Below are 21352 nucleotides of genomic sequence, written 5' to 3'. Positions count from 1 at the left end.
CCAGGGGCATCTCTAAATAGGTTTTGTTATGTTCTTCCCTTTGATTTTGTCAGCAAAGATGGCTACCAGGTTGGTGTGATGAGGCTTGAGAATAGTTCCAGAACATTTTACTAGCCATTCCTCAGAGACTACTGCAGACTTTCAGCTGTAGTAATAGCCACAGAACAGCCCTACTGCCACTCAGAAGTTCAAAATGATCCCTGAACTTGCATAGCCTATTAAAATCATAAACAAGGAATTAGAGCAAAGCCACTTTTTCCAGGTTGGGAAAAAATGGTGGTAAATCAGAAAAAGATAGTTTAATTGGTTCTCTCAGGATTTTTTGCCTCCCTGTATGTCAAACCTAATTCAAAGAAGCCACTCCCTGGTCCCTGTTAATAAGAACCATAGCATCCAAAGGTCATGCCTATATCTGTCAATAAAAAAGGCTCTGTGGGCTACTAATTGATTTTTAGCTTCCATCCTACCCTGTGCCAATATATTGTGTGTCTGGCTCTTGCTTCAATTGTCACTTCTGAAGGACACTACAAATCCCCCATTTTATTTGTCTTTTTTAACCATTGTTGTTACAGATGCAGCATGTATCTACTACAACAAAAACATAGTGATATGAAAGATATCCTTAAGAAGCAGATGGAATGTTCTCAGCATCTTGATCAATTATCAGATTAACCCTAAACAGGGTCAATGAATTGCAGGTTTTGCATATGATTCATTAACCTTGTAAAGATGCTTTGGAATACTTCAACATGAAACACTGTATACATATAAGACAACCATTCTCCTCAGATGAAGGATGTTATAAAGGTCTTTTTCTGTGAGTATGACACACTCAACTTCCACTGATGTCAAAAGGAATTGAAGAGACTAATAAGTACAATTGGTGCTACGTAGCATGGGGCTTTAAAAGAGCAATATATTATGATGATATTATCTGAGGGCCAACGGTAGTATTAAGCAAAGTAAACTCAAGTTGTGCATAGAGATAATTAATTCAACATTAACTGAGTCTGATTATCTATGGATATCAGCTGACATGGTTTTGTGTCTGTGTATGCAGGTACCCACACCCAAGTTATGCAAGCACTCAGAACTCCAGGACCAACAGTGTTTCAGGAGATATGCATAGAACTTGATGTTGAAGAGCCTAGTCTAGCTGTAGGATGATGAAATATACAGACAAATAACCTGGTACTAATACAGAGAAGAAGAAATAATGCAGCAAAAAGTAATTCAGCTAAGAGAGAAAGAGATTGTCGCAATACACCCAGCTGGTTTGGGTAGACCCACTAGAGACCTCAGAAGTCCACACATTTTAATTACCTTTACATCATGAACTTGTAAACATTTGAAATGCAATCAAAAATGTTTTGGCATGTGTCCCTTCGCCATGCTGTTTCCTAGAAAATGATGTTTGATTTCCAGCAAGTGATTTTTGTAAGCGAGAAACAAATCTCTGTGCCATTCAGCTATGCAGATGTCATCACAACCAGGAATCTTTTATAACTTATTATTATTTTTAAAAACGTAATATGGAATATTATTTGATGAGTGATGGTTTAGCCTGAAATCTACATGGAAAATGGCCAAGTTTTTTGTTTTTCTCAAAACAGAAGACAAGTTGTCTTGCTGAAAGACCTGATGGATGAAGTGTTCTGCTTTAGCAGATAGCTATAATTGAAGTGAGGTTGTGGTGGACTCAATTTTACAGTTCAAGGAAGGAGGTGAGAAACGTGATTCATGGGATTGTGTGATTTCAGTGGCTACAATTTAAAGGGGAGTTTGGTTTAGTTCTTGGCCCTAGTATTCATTCATATAGGTTTAAAAACAACAGATGCAACTACAACAAAATATATCACAGCAGTACTTGCTAGTGTGCTCTTGTGTATGCCCTTTTTAATCGTAATGATGGATTTTTTTCTGTGCCACTAAACACTTCAACATTGGAGAATGGATGGGTTAGGAAATCAGTAATAAGGGGGAAGCTAGGGGAATTAAAAACAAAAAATGTTTTGATCTTCCCAAGCCTTTCACCTTTCCTTTGGACACTACAAAGCATCCATAATTTTCTTTGTAAAGGTGACAGACATGCAAGGACCAGTTTGCAAGGCAAATCTCTGCATTTTTTTAAACTGAATTCTAAGAAACCAGATGCAAAGCAGCAACCTTCATTTTGTCCACTGAGCATTGCTATTTGGATAATTTCCTGGGTAGGCCCAAATTTATTACCATAGGTTAATTTGTCTTCCAGGATTGTGAACTTTACAGCAGGCACACAAGTGGAGTATAAACTGACACAAGAAGATTTGAGAAAAACTACAGGTAATAATCAACTATTGTCTCCGTATGGAATGTTTTCTGATTAGTTAAATGAAAACAATGTCTTAACAAATGACTGTATGCACATCACAGGAGGTGTCTGAAGTAGGGTGACCAGGTGTCCAGTTTTCGACCAGAACACCTGATTGAAAAGGGACCCTGGCGGCTCCGGTCAGCCCCACCGACCAGGCGATTAGAAGTCCAGTTGATGATGCTGCCCAGCAAAGGCAGACTAGTCCCTACCTGTTCTGACACTGTGCTGCGCCCCGGAGGCGGCCAGCAAGTCCAGCTCCTAAGCGGGGGGTCCACGGGGCTCTGCACGCTGCCCTCACCCTGAGCACCGGTTCCACACTGCCCGGCCAAAGGGAGCTGCAGGGGGCAGTGCCTGTGGAGGAGAGCAGCATGCAGAACTGCCTCTGTACCTCTGCCTAGGAGCCGGACCTGCTGGCTGCTTCCGGGGCGCAGTGCGGTCCGTGGTGCCAGGAGAGGCAAGAAGCTTGCCTTAGCACCCCTGCTGTCCCGCTGACTAGGAGCCACGGCATCCGCAGTTAAGCCCACGCTCCAACTCCCTGCCCCAGCCCAGTGAAAGTGAGTGAGGGTGGGGGAGAGTGAGCCACTGAAGGAGGGGGAATGTAGTGAGTGGGAGATCGGGCCTCGGGGAAGGGACTGGGCTTGAGTGTTCAGTTTTGTGCGATCAGAATGTTGGCAACCCTAGTCTGAAGCCCAGCCTCCCTGTTGTACTTAGGTTTAAATGGAAAGGGAAATAAATCAAGCATTCAGCTTAGCTTAAGAGGAAAAAATTATGCATTAAAAAGGGCCCAAATCCTCCTTCTATTGAAATCAATACCTCCATTTTGGACCTACAATAGGTTGACATTAAAAGTTCAGATAGAGGACAAAGATATGAAAAGAAAGAAAGCATTATAGTGCTTGGAGGACATCCAAAACTAATTAGTGCACAGTATTGCATGTTTGGCTTTTGTTCTGCATGCATATGTTCCACTCCCGAAAGAAATGCAGAAAATGGGATACAGTTCTGCAATGTGAATCACAGAGTGGAATTTTGCTCTAAGACTCTAGTTGCTCCCAATCTATTAAAATGAAAATCAAACATAGGGCTCAATGGCAGCAAACTGATTCCTGGTTATTAGAAAGGACTAAGACTCTACTACTGTTATACTTTAACTATATTAAAGATTATTTTAATTGTCTTTACAGCATTGTCAGTCTTCATATGTGACCTTGTGCAAGAAATTTAATTTCTCCACGCCTCAGTAACTCTATCTGTAAAATAGGAATGGGTACCACCAACCTCACAGGAGGGTTGAGAGGCTTAATTCATTAAAGGTCAGGTCTAGTTTCACTGAAGTCAATGGGAGCTGATTTCAATGGGATCAGAATTTGGCACCAATTGTTTGTAAAGAGCTTTGGGATCCTTAGATAGAAAGTTTATTATATTTCACTGCAAGGATGTCAAAGATATATCCCAAATTTCCTCAGTTTTATCATCTGGCCTTGACTTTAAATGAAATACCTGAATGATACACACCAAGTCAATAGAGGTCAAGGTAATTGTTAAAAGATCAGTGTGCAGTGTTTTATATTGTGGAAAAGTGAGCCTGTGTCTAACAACGAAGGCAAATCTGTACCTTTCCAAGGAACGAGAAATCTGGGAAAGGAGATTATCATAAACCTAATATTTCAAACTCCAGGATAAGTGGAATTTTAACATTTAAAGCTTCTACAAATAACTACTGTTTCCTCAAACAGGCATGCTTTGAATTCTAAATATGGACTGTGGCAAAAATCAGCCTGTATGTGGCCTCTCTAGTGTAAAATCCAAAAGTCAAAGACATTCCTTATAGCAGAACCAAAAATAAATCATGAGCATAGACCAAAAGATACTCTAATGGAAATACACAACATTTGAACTCCTTTTTAGGGTATCTCTATAAATATCTATCTATTTACCTAAATTTAGGGTATCTCTACTGCAATAAAAAATCCTCATGGCAGTGAGTCTCAGAGCCCAGGTCAAGCAACTTAGTCTAGCGGGGCTTAGGCTATGGGGCTAAAAACCGCAGTGTAGATATTTGGGCTGAGCCTGGGCTCTGAGACCCTCCCACAAGGTTTCAGAGCCTGAGGCTCCAGCCCAAGCCTGAACATCTACACTGCTATTTTTAGCCCCAGAGCCTGAGTCCCATGAGCACAAAAGCTGTGCTTTTATTGCTGTGTTGATGTACCCTACTGACTAGCTGAGGACATAGCAACTTCCAAATGTCTTCAAGAGTATTTATTTTTAAATGAGGAACAGATATTAGTGTGGGCAGAAACATGAAATACTTCTTCAGAAAGAGAGAGGCTCCAAGCTCCTAGCTGGCAACTGGAACCCAGGGGAATCCAGCCTCTATTCTCAAAGTCAGTACTGAAGGAAGTATCTTAGGCTGAAGTCTATCTGAGAGACTGGCCATCCAGATTCAAAAATATGACTTCTATCCTCTCTCTTAAAATGTACCTATGCCTAAAAGTGGGTCACAATGAGAGGCCCAAAATGCAGGACTGCTGGAAGCTTAAAATGATTTGACATCCATTTCTTTAACATAAATAATAAAAGGGAGAACACACCAGAGTTATTTGGGGCACATTTAATGTGTGACAACCAAGGCAGAGTTGTGAAGGATGGGAAATGAATTCTAACATTTTCACCCTTAAAGTGCAGAGATGCAATTTCTACGTTTAAGGTAAACGCTATTCTAGATCTTAACATGCATTAATCAGAAAACAAAAGGAAAGCCATTAGATGGCCCAAGCTTTCAAAAGCATTTTTACACAGTGTTTAAATTTGCGCCTGCAAACAGACTGTTGACCTCTATCTATCTGAACTGTAGGTGCTAATATGTCTGTGCTTGCAAACTGAATAGGTGGATGTCAAAAGTATATTATTTTCACTTGCGAATAGCTGTGTGCCAAGAAGTGCAAACACAAATTCAGAGGCTGTTTTAGAAAACTTAGCCCATAACCTTTAAGAAACTGACTGGCAAGTAAAATCTGAAAAAGCTCCTCCTCACCCCACCCCCAACTGAAGAGAGAACAGTTTTTAAAACAGAAAAGGGAAGGAAGAAAATAACTTTTTCTTAGTTTGCAGAACAAATCAGTATACCTAAACAAAGGATCAGGAAGGAATTTTCCCCCAAGCCAAACTGTGGTATGACCTTGGTTTTATTTTTCCCTCTTCTGCAGTATGTGGTGCAGGTCACATACCAGGATTATCTGGGTATATCTCATTTAATCAATTCCCTGCCTTTGTAGAGGCCTCAAGCATTGGTGCATGTCCGTCCCTCCTGTTCTCTGCCTGTGGCACATAATAGTTTAGTCTCCTGTGGGCTGTAATACTTGGGTCTAATGTTGTTTGTTGGGATTAGCGTGCAGGTACTGGGTGGTGTTATACAGGAGGTCATACTTGATGATCTGATGGTCCCTTCCGGCTTTAAACTCTACATATGACTCTCTGAGACGGATTTAAATCAGATCTAAGGGTTACTAAGCCAACCATCCATTAGGCTCAATTTCTGTCCTGTCATTCACATCACAGTTCAATTCTAGAATAAAATGTTCAGCTGTCACTCATGCTGATTTTGTTAGCTTCTCAAGTGTTTTTTTTCTCAAACCTTGAAGCCCCAGAGCTGACGAAATTTTCCTTGGTCTTGAGCACAAACTGTTGGTGGACAGTGAACAAAGCCTCCACCCCAATCACTGTAAAAGTTCACTTTAGCAGCAGGAGTTTCATTTTAACTCACACAATAAAACAAATTTTTGGCTGCAGACATAACAAGCTGTGGGCGCAAGCTTAAAATTAACACTTGGGCACAGGGAATCCAACTTTGGACTATGTACTCAATACATATACAATCTCCTTTTTGGGCTAATGGGGAATCTCTGCCCACTGACAGTCACATGAGGACAGAATGTTTTTGTAGGCCAGTCACTAAAAATCCTATAAACAGCTCTGATTCCGTCACACGGAGAATGCAGTAGTACACACACAAGTACAGTACAACTGTAAGTTCACATTAAAAAAAACAACACCCCAAACTGTCTCTCCTTTGAAGAAAAGCATCATCATGCTTTCTAACTGTGCTGGTGGACAAGTCTTTGCCTACTAGCAATATTCCCTGGTCAGTCAGTGTCCTTTATTCTCCCAACAACCCAAAATATTGCTGACCTTAGAACTGGGCTGTTAGACACCCAGATGAAAAGCTTTTAGATGTCTATTACGTCTGCCTCCTCCATGCAGGTAACCTAGCTTCCAAATACTTTCCCTTCTATATTTTCATCAGCCTCCAGACACAATCCTAAATTGTTGTTCTCCTTCATGATAGCAAAAAAATGGTCTGTCTGTTTTAGATAGTAGCTCCTTGGGACAGGGACTATGATGTCTCTGGTTTTGGTTGGTTGGTTTGTTTTTTAAATGCTTAACTCTCAAAGTGAGTGCATTATGGAGATCCTGGAGGCTGAACCATCACATCTTTTCCTTTATCTTCCCCACTCAGCCTCCTTTCTATGTTGTCTCCCACTGTACTTGACTTGACTTAGTGCTGAATACTGCAAACATTTTACACAGGTGCATAGTCCCACTGATGTACATGTTTACAGGATCAGGCTCTTGGACTGTAAGCTCTTCAGGGCAGGGATGTGGCCTTTGTTTTTTGAAGTTCCATGCATCTCTATAATGTCATTTAAATCATAAACAAAGAAATAATAGCAGCAATAAACTCTAACTGGGGCTAAAGCTGCTGCATTTGACTGCATTAGGTTACTCTATAATGAAGACTTTCTTAATAGCTACTTATACAACTTAAGGTACACCTACACAGCAAAAAAGACCTGCAGCAGCAAGTCTCAAGAGCCTGGGTGAACTGACTTGGGCTTGTGCACCAGAGCTAAAAATAGCAATGTAGACATTTGGGTTTGGGCTGGAGACCTGGCTCTGAAACCTGGTGAAGAGGGAAGGGTCTCAGAGCCGGGGCTCCAGCCAAGCCTGAACATCTACACTGATATTTTTAGCCCTGCAGCAAGAGTCCTGCAAGTCCAAGTCAGCTGACACGGGCTCTGAGATTCACTGCTGTGGATTTTTGTGTATGTGCTATGTAGACATAACCTTTGAGTCTAATGGGCCAGATTTTCAAAAGTGCTCAGCACCCAGGATTGGGGATGCTGAGTGCTGAGCACTTTTTAAAATCTGGTTGCTTATTTAGGTGCCAATGTGAGATGAGTTGGGTGATGAACTGTTTTGAGAATCTAGCCTTAGTGTTGCTATGACTGGCTTGAGCTCATCAGGTTTTTAGTCAATTTTCTTGAGAAGCAATTGCATAAATTCTTCAAAAGATGTGGGAGGCTGGAGGCAAGAGCATGGAACCTTTTTCTGGAAGCTTGTCCTCCCTCAGTGGGATTTTAAACAGAGTATCTTGGAGCAATTATTTTTAAAGATCAGCTTTCAGCATATTTTCCTGTGACCTGCTCTCAAGCTATGTCCTATAAAAATATGTGCTTGGAAAAAACAAAAATAAAATAAATTAACAGAAAGGACAATTTGTATGAAAAATAAGAACAAAGCTTATTTTAAAGGCTCACCATCCCACAGTGTTTTTACTCACAGTCTGAAATCATACACACGTTTCAGCATAAGTGATCACTGCTTGAAAAGAGGTTTTTACTCATTTTTTCGATGTAGGTTACAGGATACTGGGCACCAAATTAGGGACATCCCTTCATATGCTGCATGGATGGTCACCTGTGCTGGAACAAGCCACTTTCGGGTCACATAAAAATAATTTAATAAATGAAGTTTTTGTTGGAGGGGTGTGTGGGGGGGAATAAAATTCTGTCGGGAGAAAAAGGAAGAGCTACTAAGGAGGTGTCACTGCCAAAGGTTGGGGATAGCGTAACTATATGTGTAAATCAGAATGCACTGAAAGTATATTGTAGGCACAGACACTTTTGGGCCTAGCTCTGTATTCTGAATTTGGGGCACCAATGTCCTAATTAGATTTATGACTGCAGCCACGGTTTTGAAAATGTAGGTCAGGCTCTGTTATTGTTTAATGTAAAAACCTCCCCCAAATGGTTCAGTAGGAGCAGAGATCTGCTCTAGAAGGATAAATGTAATTGTTTTTGAACTGTTTTAGAAGCTCTAAATTTGCTGTTTCTTGACAACACTGAGCTCGGACATATTGAGTGTTTTCAGTAGTCACAGACCAAACAGGTTCAGTTTGGAGTGGGTGAAAGAGGCACAAATGCTCAAAGCAGCACCCTGCACTCTAGCTTTCTGTGTACTTATCAGCAGTGAAGTCATTCCCACCAAGTCAATTAGGTAGAGAGGAATCTGAGGACATTGTCCAGATCTCAGATTAAAAATATTATCAACCCAAGCACAGTGGGGATTATACAAAGGTGTCTCTGTTTTATGTCACCCTATTTGCCCACTTCAAAAATGATGCTCTCCATTCCTATACTGCTACTAACATATTGTCCTTTCCCAGCAGATGCAGATCTGATAGCATGTGCTCCAGTCCCTGGTGAAGACAGCTTCCTGGCACAGCTGGCAAAATCAGATTGAGGAATATGATTTATATTCCTCAAGCTCCACTTACTTGGACTCTTTGTCCTGAGGTGGGGACCTGAAGTGGCTCAGTCTGTTGCTCTTTAGGGCATGCTGCAAGGTTCCTCATTCTGTGGTGACTTTTGGGGAGTAGGATGTTGCTGAAGGGGCATGGGGTATTTATAGGGAGTATGGGGCATTTTTCTTATTTATTCCTTTGCTGCAAGGTTTAACCATTTGCTGTTGTAGTAGATAGAGGAGAATACTGCTATTATCTTTGTTTAGTTATGCTTTTAAATAATTGTCAAGGCTGCCTGGAGCTTAGGATAGGCGCCTCGTGTGTCTGTTTCTACAAATCTAACTAAATTAAAAGAAATATTTTAAGAGGACAACAACTGAAATGAGCGCTAAATAAAACAGACAAAGTAATTGTGTGGCTGTGTCAGCTCCTCTTAACTGGTAGCAGGGAGATTTCATGCTCACATACAGTTAGAATCCAATTTATTTTTGGAAAGTTTTTTTTGTAATTCTGGCAATTTGTATTTCCTTTGTCTCCTTTTCCATAGAAGTTCATTTATCGTTACTATTTTTATTTAAATGGAGAAACAAGGCTAACCTCATAGGGGAAAGCATGCAGATTATTCCACACTTTAAGAGCACACTGATCTAGTACACTAATTCTTAAGAAACTACAATAGGCTTTTCAACTGGGATCTGACATAGCAATGCTGCGTTTAAATTAATATTTTTCTTTTCCTCTCATACTGTATATCTCCTGTTAGTGAAAGCAAGATTAACGTGATCAATGTCAGAAGAGAAAACTTCATTCTGCATTCCAGGCTGGTATGTGGCTGATATTTCTCTTGTACATGCATGAGTTTTTGGTAGGAAGAATAGATGTATCATAGCACTGCATGCTCAAATATTGGGCTGAATGCATCAAAGATGGTGCAGCTTACACTTTCTTCCAGCCCTTCAGCATGCTGGTTACAACAATATAGGCCCTAAGCTACACTAACAATTCTAAAAGCACCAGTGCGTAGTTGTTTGACACAGTTAGGTGCATCCATGTTCTAGCACAGTTGATTTTTGGAGTGTGACCGGGACAACAGCCTTATAGAACCATGTTAGGAAATAGAATTACAGCTCCCTTACACTCAGACTCAGCCGCTTTTATCCCTACTCACATGTCCCACTTATCAATATGCTGCTTACATGTCAGCCCCCTTGTTCTGGCCCACTGACTGGACTGTTTTTCTGGCCTGGGGCAAACCTGGAGTCCTCTCCCTCACTAGCTCAGAAATTTGCTCTTGGGGGAGATTTAAATGTGCATAGGCTTCCCTTACCATGGCCATCCAGGCATATTTGTGTAATATGTGGCTATGTATAACCTTGCTACCTAAGGTTAGGCTTATTTTTAACAAACCATATTACTCCATAGAAAAGTGGAGTAAATAATAGGTCTCAGTGTATAGACTCTCTGTTGTACTTCTTCATGGGTTCAATCTGTATTTTCAAATCTTTGTTTGGTTTCAGTTGCTTTAACTCTTTTCTATGTTCCCTCATACATTTTGGTTTCTCCTCTCTGTTCCCTCCTTTTTTTTTTTTTTTGCCTTCCTCCCTGTTTAGTTCTTTTCTATCCCTATCCCCTCAGATAATCCTCTCTCTGATCTCCTAGTTTGTCACAGGAACTTCAGGTGCCATCATTCCATCTGTTTAATTTGAAAGGAACAGCACCAACACCATTTTTTTGGGCCCAGTACAATCAAGCTGCATTCAGTGCAGGACCTGAGGTGGAGGTAGAAAGGTAGCTTTATGTCCCTTTTGCATTTCCTGGGAAAGCCAGGCCTGGTTTGGCCCCTAGGGAAAGTTTCCGAGCTGTTTTAGCTTATATTGCCATTAATGGCAGAGGATTGCTTTCGCATAGCATGTTCCAGTCACACCCCCTATGTTATGGGCATGGTAGTGGCAGACAGACAATTTAACACTCAAGGATTCCCCCAGTCTGGGTAAGACCCTGACCATGGTAGCTTTCCAGTCCTTTTGTGCCACCCGACCAGTGGAAAATGTCTGCACCGGGATCATGTATGGCCTATTTTGTTTATCTAGGTTTTTACATGACACTCATCATCTTGGGAGCTGAGGAGCAAGAGAAGGGAAAGGAATATTAGCCATACTGTCGTTCTTTATAGGAAGATAGATACTGACTAGATGGACCCTGGATCTGATTTGGTATGGGAATTCCTATCTCCAACATTGGCCAGTACCATATACTTGAAAGGAAGGTGCAGAAATCCTGCAATAGGCAATTATGGTATTACTTGCTGTGATGGGGTGCCTACTGCACACAGGTGGTGAAAGAGTTAATATGGGCTGGAGAGGCTAATTAACTCACTTGGTTGCACCTGGAGGGTGGGCCAGACCTAATTAATGATGAAACAGAGCTGCTGAGAAGGTGGGTGGTTACCATAAAGAGAGGAAATGTGGCATAGATAGGGGTAGTAGGGAGAAACTTTATAGTCAGTCTCCTGGTAGGGAACAGGAAAGCTCTTGCAGAGTGAGGAGACAGGTGTGGTAGGTAGAAGTCCAGGGAGGTGGCAGCAAGGAGTCTGCTGGAGTGAACCTGGACTACCTGTGCTAGGGTCCCTGAGCTGGAATCTAGTGTTGTAAGTGGGCCTGGGTTCCTACCAGCCAGTACTGTGGTGGTGTGAGCCTCCTGAGAAAGGGCTATGGACTACTGGAAGCTCTGAGAAAAGCATATACAGACCACTGGGTCCAGAACAGAGGGTGGCAGACCAGATGGAGAAATTAGACATTTGTTTTTGTTGAACTTTTAGACATCCTTGGACTAAACGTGACCTGGCTGGAGAGCTGAGTCATGAGAGGAAGCTGACCAATGCAGGACCAGAGTGAGTGTTGGCTGAGGGTGCCAAACAGGAAAGAGTTGATATGCTCAGCTGTGAGGGGTATATAAGCAGTGAGTTCCTCCTTCTATACTTGCTCACAGAGACAATTTCTAAGCTGGATCAGTTAGAGGCTGGTTTATGCCCTTAGACGTGAGGGCTTACATCCTTTCCTAAGTACTGAAGAGAAAAAAAATATTTCTTATTGTAACTTTGGACATTTGAATCATCAGTATCAAAGTCCAATTCTTTTTAGAATCCTGGTAAACTCTGGCCCTCAAAGACATCTTGGTAGCAATGAGTTTCCTAGGCCAACTGTGCATTGTGTTTTTAAAAAAAAAAAAAAAAAAGTAATTTCTTTTTTATTAGTTCTAACTTTAGTGCCTCATTGTCATTGGTGGTCTCCTTTTTCCTGTATATGGAAGTGTGTGTAAGAGTGTCTCGCATCCGATGAAGTGAGCTGTAGCTCACGAAAGCTTATGCTCTAATAAATTTGTTAGTCTCTAAGGTGCCACAAGTACTCACATTGAAGGGGTGTGTGGGAGAAACCTCTCACTCCTCCTTCAGCTATGGACCTTTGTACCCATGAAGACCACAGCTTTCCCCTGAAGAATATCAAACCCCATCTTTCTTTCCTTTCCCCTGCTCTACCCCTAATGGATCGCTAAGAAGTTAGAACGTTGTATCTGGTCTCAGGGTCAAGATGGGTGATGATAGAATAAAATCACCCTGATAATAAAGTGTGCATACAACAGCACTTTACATTTTAATGTCTTTAATAAAGTAAATACTAATGGAAACTGCGTGATCATGGGAGACTTTAACTTCCCAGATATAGACTGGAGGACCAGTGCTAGTAATAATAATAGGGCTCAGATTTTCCGAGATGCGATAGCTGATGGATTCCTTCATCAAGTAGTTGCTGAACCGACTAGAGGGGATGCCATTTTAGATTTAATTTTGGTGAGTAGTGAGGATCTCATAGAAGAAATGGTTGTAGGGGACAATCTTGGTTCAAGTGATCATGAGCTAATTCAGTTCAAACTAAATGGAAGGATTAACAAAAATAAATCTGCAACTAGAGTTTTTGATTTCAAAAGGGCTGACTTTCAAAAATTAAGGAAATTAGTTAGGGAAGTGGATTGGACTGAAGAACTTATGGATCTAAAGGTAGAGGAGGCCTGGGATTACTTTAAATCAAAGCTGCAGAAGCTATCGGAAGCCTGTATCCCAAGAAAGGGGAAAAAATTCATAGGAAGGAGTTGTAGACCAAGCTGGATGAGCAAGCATCTTAGAGAGGTGATTAATAAGAAGCAGAAAGCATACAGGGAGTGGAAGATGGGAGGGATCAGCAAGGAAAGCTACCTAATTGAGGTCAGAACATGTAGGGATAAAGTGAGACAGGCTAAAAGTCGAGTAGAGTTGGCCCTTGCAAAGGGAATTAAAACCAATAGTAAAAGGTTCTATAGCCATATAAATAAGAAGAAAACTAAGAAAGAAGAAGTGGGGCCGCTTAACACTGAGGATGGAGTGGAGGTTAAAGATAATCTAGGCATGGCCCAATATCTAAACAAATACTTTGCCTCAGTCTTTAATAAGGCTAAAGAGGATCTTAGGGATAATGGTAGCATGACAAATGGGAATGAGGATATGGAGGTAGATATTACCATATCTGAGGTAGAAGCGAAACTGAAACAGCTTAATGGGACTAAATCGGGGGGCCCAGATAATCTTCATCCAAGAATATTAAAGGAATTGGCACCTGAAATTGCAAGCCCATTAGCAAGAATTTTTAATGAATCTGTAAACTCAGGAGTAGTACCGAATGATTGGAGAATTGCTAATATAGTTCCTATTTTTAAGAAAGGAAAAAAAAGTAATCCGGGTAACTACAGGCCAGTTAGTTTGACATCTGTAGTATGCAAGGTCCTGGAAAAAATTTTGAAGGAGAAATTAGTTAAGGACATTGAAGTCAATGGTAAATGGGACAAAATAAAACATGGTTTTACAAAAGGTAGATCGTGCCAAACCAAGCTAATCTCCTTTTTTGAAAAAGTAACAGATTTTTTAGATAAAGGAAATGCAGTGGATCTAATTTACCTAGATTTCAGTAAGGCATTTGATACCGTGCCACATGGGGAATTATTAGTTAAATTGGAGAAGGTGGGGATCAATATGAACATCAAAAGGTGGATAAGGAATTGGTTAAAGGGGAGACTGCAACGGGTCCTACTGAAAGGCGAACTGTCAGGTTGGAGGGAGGTTACCAGTGGAGTTCCTCAGGGATCGGTTTTGGGACCAATCTTATTTAATCTTTTTATTACTGACCTTGGCACAAAAAGTGGGAGTGTGCTAATAAAGTTTGCAGATGATACAAAGCTGGGAGGTATTGCCAATTTGGAGAAGGATCGGGATATTATACAGGAGGATCTGAATGACCTTGTAAACTGGAGTAATAGTAATAGGATGAAATTTAATAGTGAGAAGTGTAAGGTTATGCATTTAGGGATTAATAACAAGAATTTTAGTTATAAGCTGGGGACGCATCAATTAGAAGTAACGGAAGAGGAGAAGGATCTTGGAGTATTGGTTGATCATAGGATGACTATGAGCTGCCAATGTGATATGGCTGTGAAAAAAGCTAATGCGGTTTTGGGATGCATCAGGAGAGGTATTTCCAGTTAGGGATAAGGAGGTTTTAGTACCATTATACAAGGCACTGGTGAGACCTCACCTAGAATACTGTGTGCAGTTCTGGTCTCCCATGTTTAAAAAGGATGAATTCAAACTGGAGCAGGTACAGAGAAGGGCTACTAGGATGATCCGAGGAATGGAAAACTTGTCTTATGAAAGGAGACTTAAGGAGCTTGGCTTGTTTAGCCTAACTAAAAGAAGGTTGAGGGGAGATATGATTACTCTCTATAAATATATCAGAGAGATAAATACAGGAGAGGGAGAGGAATTATTTCAGCTCAGCACCAATGTGGACACAAGAACAAATGGGTATAAACTGGCCACCAGGAAGTTTAGACTTGAAATCAGACGAAGGTTTTTAACCATCAGAGGAGTGAAGTTTTGGAATAGCCTTCCAAGGGAAGCAGTGGGGGCAAAAGATCTATCTGGTTTTAAGATTCTACTTGAGAAGTTTATGGAGGAGATGGTATGATGGGATAATGGGATTTTGGTAAGTAATTGATCTTTAAATATTCAGGGTAAATAGGACTAATCCCCTGAGATGGGATATTAGATGGATGGGGTCTGAGTTACCCAGGAAAGAATTTTCTGTAGTATCTGGTTGGTGAATCTTGCCCATATGCTCAGGGTTTAGCTGATTACCATATTTGGGGTCGGGAAGGAATTTTCCTCCAGGTCAGATTGGAGAGGCCCTGGAGGTTTTTCGCCTTCCTCTGTAGCATGGGGCATGGTTGACTTGAGGGAGGCTTCTCTGCTCCTTGAAGTCTTTAAACCATGATTTAAGGACTTCAATAGCTCAGACATAGGTGAGGTTTTTCGTAGGAGTGGGTGGGTGAGATTCTGTGGCCTGCGCTGTGCAGGAGGTCGGACTAGATGATCAGAATGGTCCCTTCTGACCTTAGTATCTATGAATCTATGTGCAAAGTGTTGTCCTACTTTAATTCTCTCTCACCTGGGAGGCTGACTAGATGTTATGGCCACTTTACAGATTAGAGAAACAAACAAAGAGGTTAAGGGACCATGAGACTTTATTGGAGAGGGCAGCATTACAAGATTTTCCACCCCCGCCCCCCTTTCCCTGGAGTGTTCCAGCAGGTCACTCTCGGGCAGTAGTTGGAGACAGCAAGCAGGTGGCTGGGATTAGTTAGGCTATTCCTAGAAGATGATTTCATTTCTATGATGGCCTGGGGTCCAGGCAATGAATCCCAGCAAAGTCTAAGGCTGTCTGCAACAACTCTACCAAAATCAGAACATGAATAGCAAATTGCTACTCTTGTGCGTAGACTTAACTTTTAAACCACTAAATGCAGGAAGTGCCAGAGAGGTCCTTCACTGTGAATGAAGGACCTTCCAATATATGTTTCCTGATATGGTTAAACTGAACACCCCAGAAATATAGTTCAACCACTGAACAAACAAAAACTTCATTGGTTCCTGTTGCTGCAATAAAGCCATCCCCTGCCCAGGGACAACTCAGAAATGCACTCCTCTATTGTCAAGCATACTAAGTATGTCCAGAAAAAGTGGACAAAGACACAAATGCCATTTAGAAAGATACACATGTCTGGTGAAGTTGAGCACCCCACAGTTATCTTGAGGGATGTCCCAGAAACGTACTTCTCCAATATGGGACATAATATTGGCAGGTCACTTTGTTGCATTATTTCAAAATGGGTTTGAAACACAAAGCACCAAATAGCAGCAACAGACAATGGTTTAAAGAGCCTCTCACTTCTAGGTCAGATCAAATGGTCACCAATAATAAAAAGTTATTGTTGTCTGGCTGTTTGATGCCCTATATGAAATTAGTGTGGTGGTTTCAGTCAAGTGGCCAAGTGTTCTCATGTTTCTAACCTAAATTCTCTAACATTGTTGGTAATGTCAGCAGAGAGAGATTGATTAGGCTACAGAAACTGAACCACATACTCTCAGACTTAAAGCAGGTCCATTCAGGTCAGGATTATGAATGTTAGTAAAACAGTGTGGGAGGAGGAAGGGAAACTTGCGCTGCTACTGCCCATTCTATTGGTAAACAGAGGATAGCCATTTCCAGCAACGTCAAACAAAGCTACATAGGAACGCTTAAACTGGTGCTTAAATTATAAAGACACTTTTTTTAACATTGCCAAGGGAAAGTATTTTTGATGAAACCAAGGTGTTCTTTCACTTGTCCTTGTTCAAAGAGTTTGTAGTCATGTCAAATTATAGTGACTATCTGCAAGCTGAGACATTACAGATGACACAAATAATACTGAACAAAAGGGGAATAGATTGTGAAGAGGAGACAACTAGTTTAAATACTTGTGCACTACAAGCCATGTTTCCTGTCACATTATTGTATTTAATAAAGGCTGAGATGCCTATATAATATTTTAATTCTTGGTTTGCTTACCAAGCCGTTTTTCCAATAAGAAAAATTCAAGAGTTTCATATCTTAGGAATGTGAACCTGCAGCATGTATACTGGAGGTGTGTGGAAAGCACACTGTGGGCTGAATTCACTGGTCTGCTAAAGTCACTTTGCTTGGCTTATCATGCATCTCAAAGTGGCCTTGAAACTGGCTGGTCATAGCCAATGAAGAAATCCTCCTATGCAGAGGAACTCTCTGCTGGAGCAAAGCTGGCAGAGCCAGTTCTGTCATCTTCTGTGCCAGTCAATCCCCTCCTTGGTGTAAGGGAAAGGAGGGGGCACATCAGGAACGGGTTGTTATGGAGTGGAACTCTGCTATGCCTGATTTTCCATTGGTGTAAGGTCCCTGAAGGATTTTACACAAATAGTATCAGTTAAGGCTGCTCCTGTGTGCATATCACCAAGGAGTGATCCAAACCCCGACTGAACAGTATTCAGAAATTAACAGGTTAAGGAAGGAGGGGGGAGAAGGGCAGCATAGGTTCATTAAGCCCTTGTTGTGGGGATGTGGAACTTCCCAGCATGATATCCACTGGCACCAAGGGACAAAGGAGATAAAGATATTAAAGTCCAACTTTTCAGCACTAGCCTTTTGTCAAGTGCTGATTCAAAATACACCTTTACCCGTCAAGCTGTGAAGCATTAAGTATATCCCCACAGCTCGAGCCTGTTAACTGGGAGGGCAGGTGCAAATCCTAGTTTTTGGAAACAGAATACTGGCTTTCCCCTCTTTCATCAAGTTTACAGATTTCAGAGTAGCAGCCGTGTTAGTCTGTATTCGCAAAAAGAAAAGGAGTACTTGTGGCACCTTAGAGACTAACAAATTTATTAGAGCATAAGCTTTCGTGAGCTACAGCTCACTTCATCGGATGCATTTGGTGGAAAAAACAGACTCCAACAAGAGACTGCTGAATTGGAATTAATTTGCAAACTGGATACAATTAACTTAGGCTTGAATAGAGACTGGGAATGGATGAGTCATTACACAAAGTAAAACTATTTCCCCATGGTATTTCTCCCCCCCACCCCCCACTGTTCCTCTGATATTCTTGTTAACTGCTGGAATTAGCCTACCTTGCTTGTCACCATGAAAGGTTTTCCTCCTTTCCTCCTCTTGCTGCTGGTGATGGCTTATCTTAAGTGATCACTCTCCTTACAGTAAAAAGAAAAGGAGTACTTGTGGCACCTTAGAGACTAACAAATTTATTAGAGCATAAGCTTTCGTGAGCTACAGCTCACTTCATCGGAAGTGAGCTGTAGCTCACGAAAGCTTATGCTCTAATAAATTTGTTAGTCTCTAAGGTGCCACAAGTACTCCTTTTCTTTTTGCGAATACAGACTAACACGGCTGCTACTCTGAAACCTCTCCTTACAGTGTGTATGATAAACCCATTGTTTCATGTTCTCTGTGTGTGTATATAAATCTCTCCTCTGTTTTTTCCACCAAATGCATCCGATGAAGTGAGCTGTAGCTCACGAAAGCTTATGCTCTAATAAATTTGTTAGTCTCTAAGGTGCCACAAGTACTCCTTTTCTTTTTGCAAGTTTACAGAGGAGCTTTGGAATTGGTGGTAGTAATAATCTCACTGCAGCACTTTTTAACATAACCTGGTGCAGCGAGGAGATGCAGCCTCCCGCCCTGTCAGAAGGGGAAAGACCAGAGATCACCCCCTGGTGGGTAGAACCAGGCTACCCCCGCTGGAAGCAGAGGGATGGGACAGGAAGCTGTACTATAAAAGGCCAGCCTCCTAGCTCAGTAAGGAGAGGGTTGCCAGAGGAGCAGGATATCTCTTCCTTGCTGCTGGGGCTTGGAGCTGAAGGAGATAGCTGCTCGACCAGAGGAGTTACCTGAATTGCCGGAGACCAGCAACACAGATGAACCATCCTAAAACTGAACACCCCAGAACTGCTGGGGCTGCCATTGGCTGTTTACCCTGAAGAGACCAAAGATGACCCCGGAACCCAGGTGCCCCAAACTAGGGAGAGTAGGAAGGAGCCCAGGGACGCTGAATAGGGTTCGGCTGTGGAATTATTGTGAACCGGTCACAAGTGTTGTGGGTGGATCCCTGCTGACCTAGTGGCGAACTACCCCGCCACTAATAGTGCCCTGGGCTGGGACGCAGTGGAGAGGGAGGGCCTGTGTCCTCCTACCCCAGGCAGCCCACCTGTGGAGGGTGGCCACCTCCCCACTCGGAGGCCTGAATTGGTCTGGCACCTGCCGGAGCTAGGGCACCAGGAGCATTTGCTGTTGCTCCCAGTTGAGAGCTAATTCCTCACCCTGACCTGCTGGGCTGTATCACATGGACTTAACCTAAGCTATAAACTGTGAATTGCCCTGACTGAGAGACTGGGGCAGAAAGACTAATTAAGGCCTGGGCTGATTGTCAGACAGGCCTGTTCACTGCCCTTATTGGGTAGAGGGACTAACTGCTACTTGGATTAAACATCACGTGGACTCACCAGCTGGGAGCTGCGCCTCGCTTGAGAAACAGCGAGGAGGCGTGGCCTCCCACCCTGTCAAAGGGGAGAGACATGTGCCCCTCCTTACAGCTGGTCAATGCTCTTCTTTTCCAGTAACTTCACAGAGCAGGAATTTACACCAGGTTATAAGGCTCACTGGGGCTAATCCCTGCTAGTATTACACTTGTGTCCATGGTAACTGTCAGATGAGGCATTATCTTAGTGTGACAAGAGATGCGAGAAGGGTATTTATGGATAGTTGTCGGATGCTGCTGGTTTAAATGTACCACAAATACATTACGTAAACAGCTTTTACTTGGATGTCTCTCCTCCATGGTGAATTTTGGAAGATACATTTCAGATTGAGTCCAAAATCACTGATCTGCTGTGTAAAACAGCAGCTAGTTGGGGGGGATCCTAGCCCTGTCATTTCCAAGTTGCCCTTCGTTGCCTTATCTACTGTAATGCAGCTAGAGGGACAAAGTATCAGTGACCATCTGTTTGCCCTTTGTATTGGAGGGGGGAGAGAGAGAACACGTAAATCTGTATCTACCATATGTATCCGCACATATTATGAGAAAGCGTTGCCAGTGTTTCAAGGCAGTTTTTTTTGGGGGGGAGGCGGGGGGTTGGGGAGTACATATGAATGTTGGTTTGGAAACTGCTTCCTAGAGAGATTATCAGCTACTATATTTCTCCCTCCTACCTGTGAGATGGATCGCTCCAGGCACTAACTTTGCAAAAAAATTTTTTCAAGGTATGTGGGAGGAATTAACTTTTATATTGGGTGGCTTGCATGCAAGTATGTCCAGTCAAACTAAGCTACTCACTCTCCTGACTTGAACAGTCTCTACTAGCACAAAGCTCACAACGGCTATCAAGTGAGCCAGTCCTCAGGCTGGAAGTGGGTGCGAGTGCCCAGGAGACGGAGCTTTCAGCCATTGGCAAGACAAGAATGCATCATGTTAGGCAAATGCAACCCTCTGGCTGATTAAGGAGAAATGCTGGTGAGCAACGAAGAATTCACTTGTTTTCCTCAACATTAGCCGAGCTTAGTTTTCCTCAGCCCATGATAGAGGGCCTTGAGTATGGATGGTAAAGCAGAAAAGAAACAGGGAGAGGATTCCCCAAGTTTAAGACTTGATACAAATTACTCTCCTGGAAGTGGGGGGAGGAGGAATGTGTCATTAGCAGCTGGTCCATCACAGACAATCTCTCTGTCACTGCTAATCTCAGTAAGCAGCAGTGATGAGCTGGTGGGCTGGATAACACCTTCTATTGTGGGAGGCTTCAAAGAAAATCGGCTGGTTTATCCCCTGTAGTTGGGTTGGAAGGAGCTTTTCAGAAGGCTCATAGCAGCAGCTGCTAATCTCAGTACCACTGTCTACAGCTGCCCCCTCACTCCTTCCATTTTAAGGGAGTTCAAACAAGGGGGCTAGACCCAAAGTCAGCTTTACATAGTAGTTTAAACACGGGGCAGTGTCACTGGACTCAGCTGACTACTGAGCAGGGTTCCCATCTATCCCTCAATTCTTCTTTCACATCCTATAAAACAAATCCTTTTCCATTCACCTCTTTGGAATTCATGTCCAGTAAATGTCCGTTATTCTGAACAAACAAGGCATCCCTTGGAAGCATCACCTTTTGTGAAGGGCCATAAAATCTCATCCACAATGCGGAGGCAGGAGTGAAGCGTCTTGAGGCAGGTTATTTGAATTTTTAACGTTGGATATTTAATCTCAATTGGTGTACTTAAGAGTTGGTTTTTAAAGGCTGAAAAACAAATTTTCCTTTTGTGTGTGTGCATCCTTTTAGTCAAAACATGTCTCAGCATCTCTGGTGTAGGCTTTATAGGCACTCGTTGCTTCAGATACAAGTGCCCTAAAAATTGATAGTTTTTTTTGCTCTGAAACAGAATGAGGAAAAAGAACCAGAGTTGCAGATCGAGAGCCTAGCAATAGACCTTACT

The 21352-nt window shown here is 42.2% G+C and overlaps 1 protein-coding gene and 1 long non-coding RNA gene across 3 annotated transcripts in view; one reads left to right on the top strand and one right to left on the bottom strand.

Moving 5' to 3' along the window:
• The window catches only part of LOC119843463, a 31158-nt gene extending 19108 nt beyond the window's left edge, over window positions 1-12050 (top strand). The window contains exons 5-10 of the long non-coding RNA XR_006275861.1: window positions 573-817; window positions 1061-1191; window positions 1614-1724; window positions 2252-2322; window positions 8859-11583; window positions 11755-12050. This is a non-coding gene — a long non-coding RNA (uncharacterized LOC119843463). The remainder of the gene's footprint in view (window positions 1-572; window positions 818-1060; window positions 1192-1613; window positions 1725-2251; window positions 2323-8858; window positions 11584-11754) is intronic.
• The window catches only part of BICDL1 (BICD family like cargo adaptor 1), a 68829-nt gene that overhangs the window by 29200 nt on the left and 18277 nt on the right, over window positions 1-21352 (bottom strand). The gene's annotated exons all lie outside the window — the stretch shown is intronic.

This window comes from Dermochelys coriacea, chromosome 15, assembly GCF_009764565.3.
Source record: "Dermochelys coriacea isolate rDerCor1 chromosome 15, rDerCor1.pri.v4, whole genome shotgun sequence".
NCBI classification, from domain to species: Eukaryota; Metazoa; Chordata; order Testudines; family Dermochelyidae; genus Dermochelys; species Dermochelys coriacea.
Note: the sequence above shows the minus strand (reverse complement) of the source record. Positions and strands in the feature narration are given on the sequence as shown.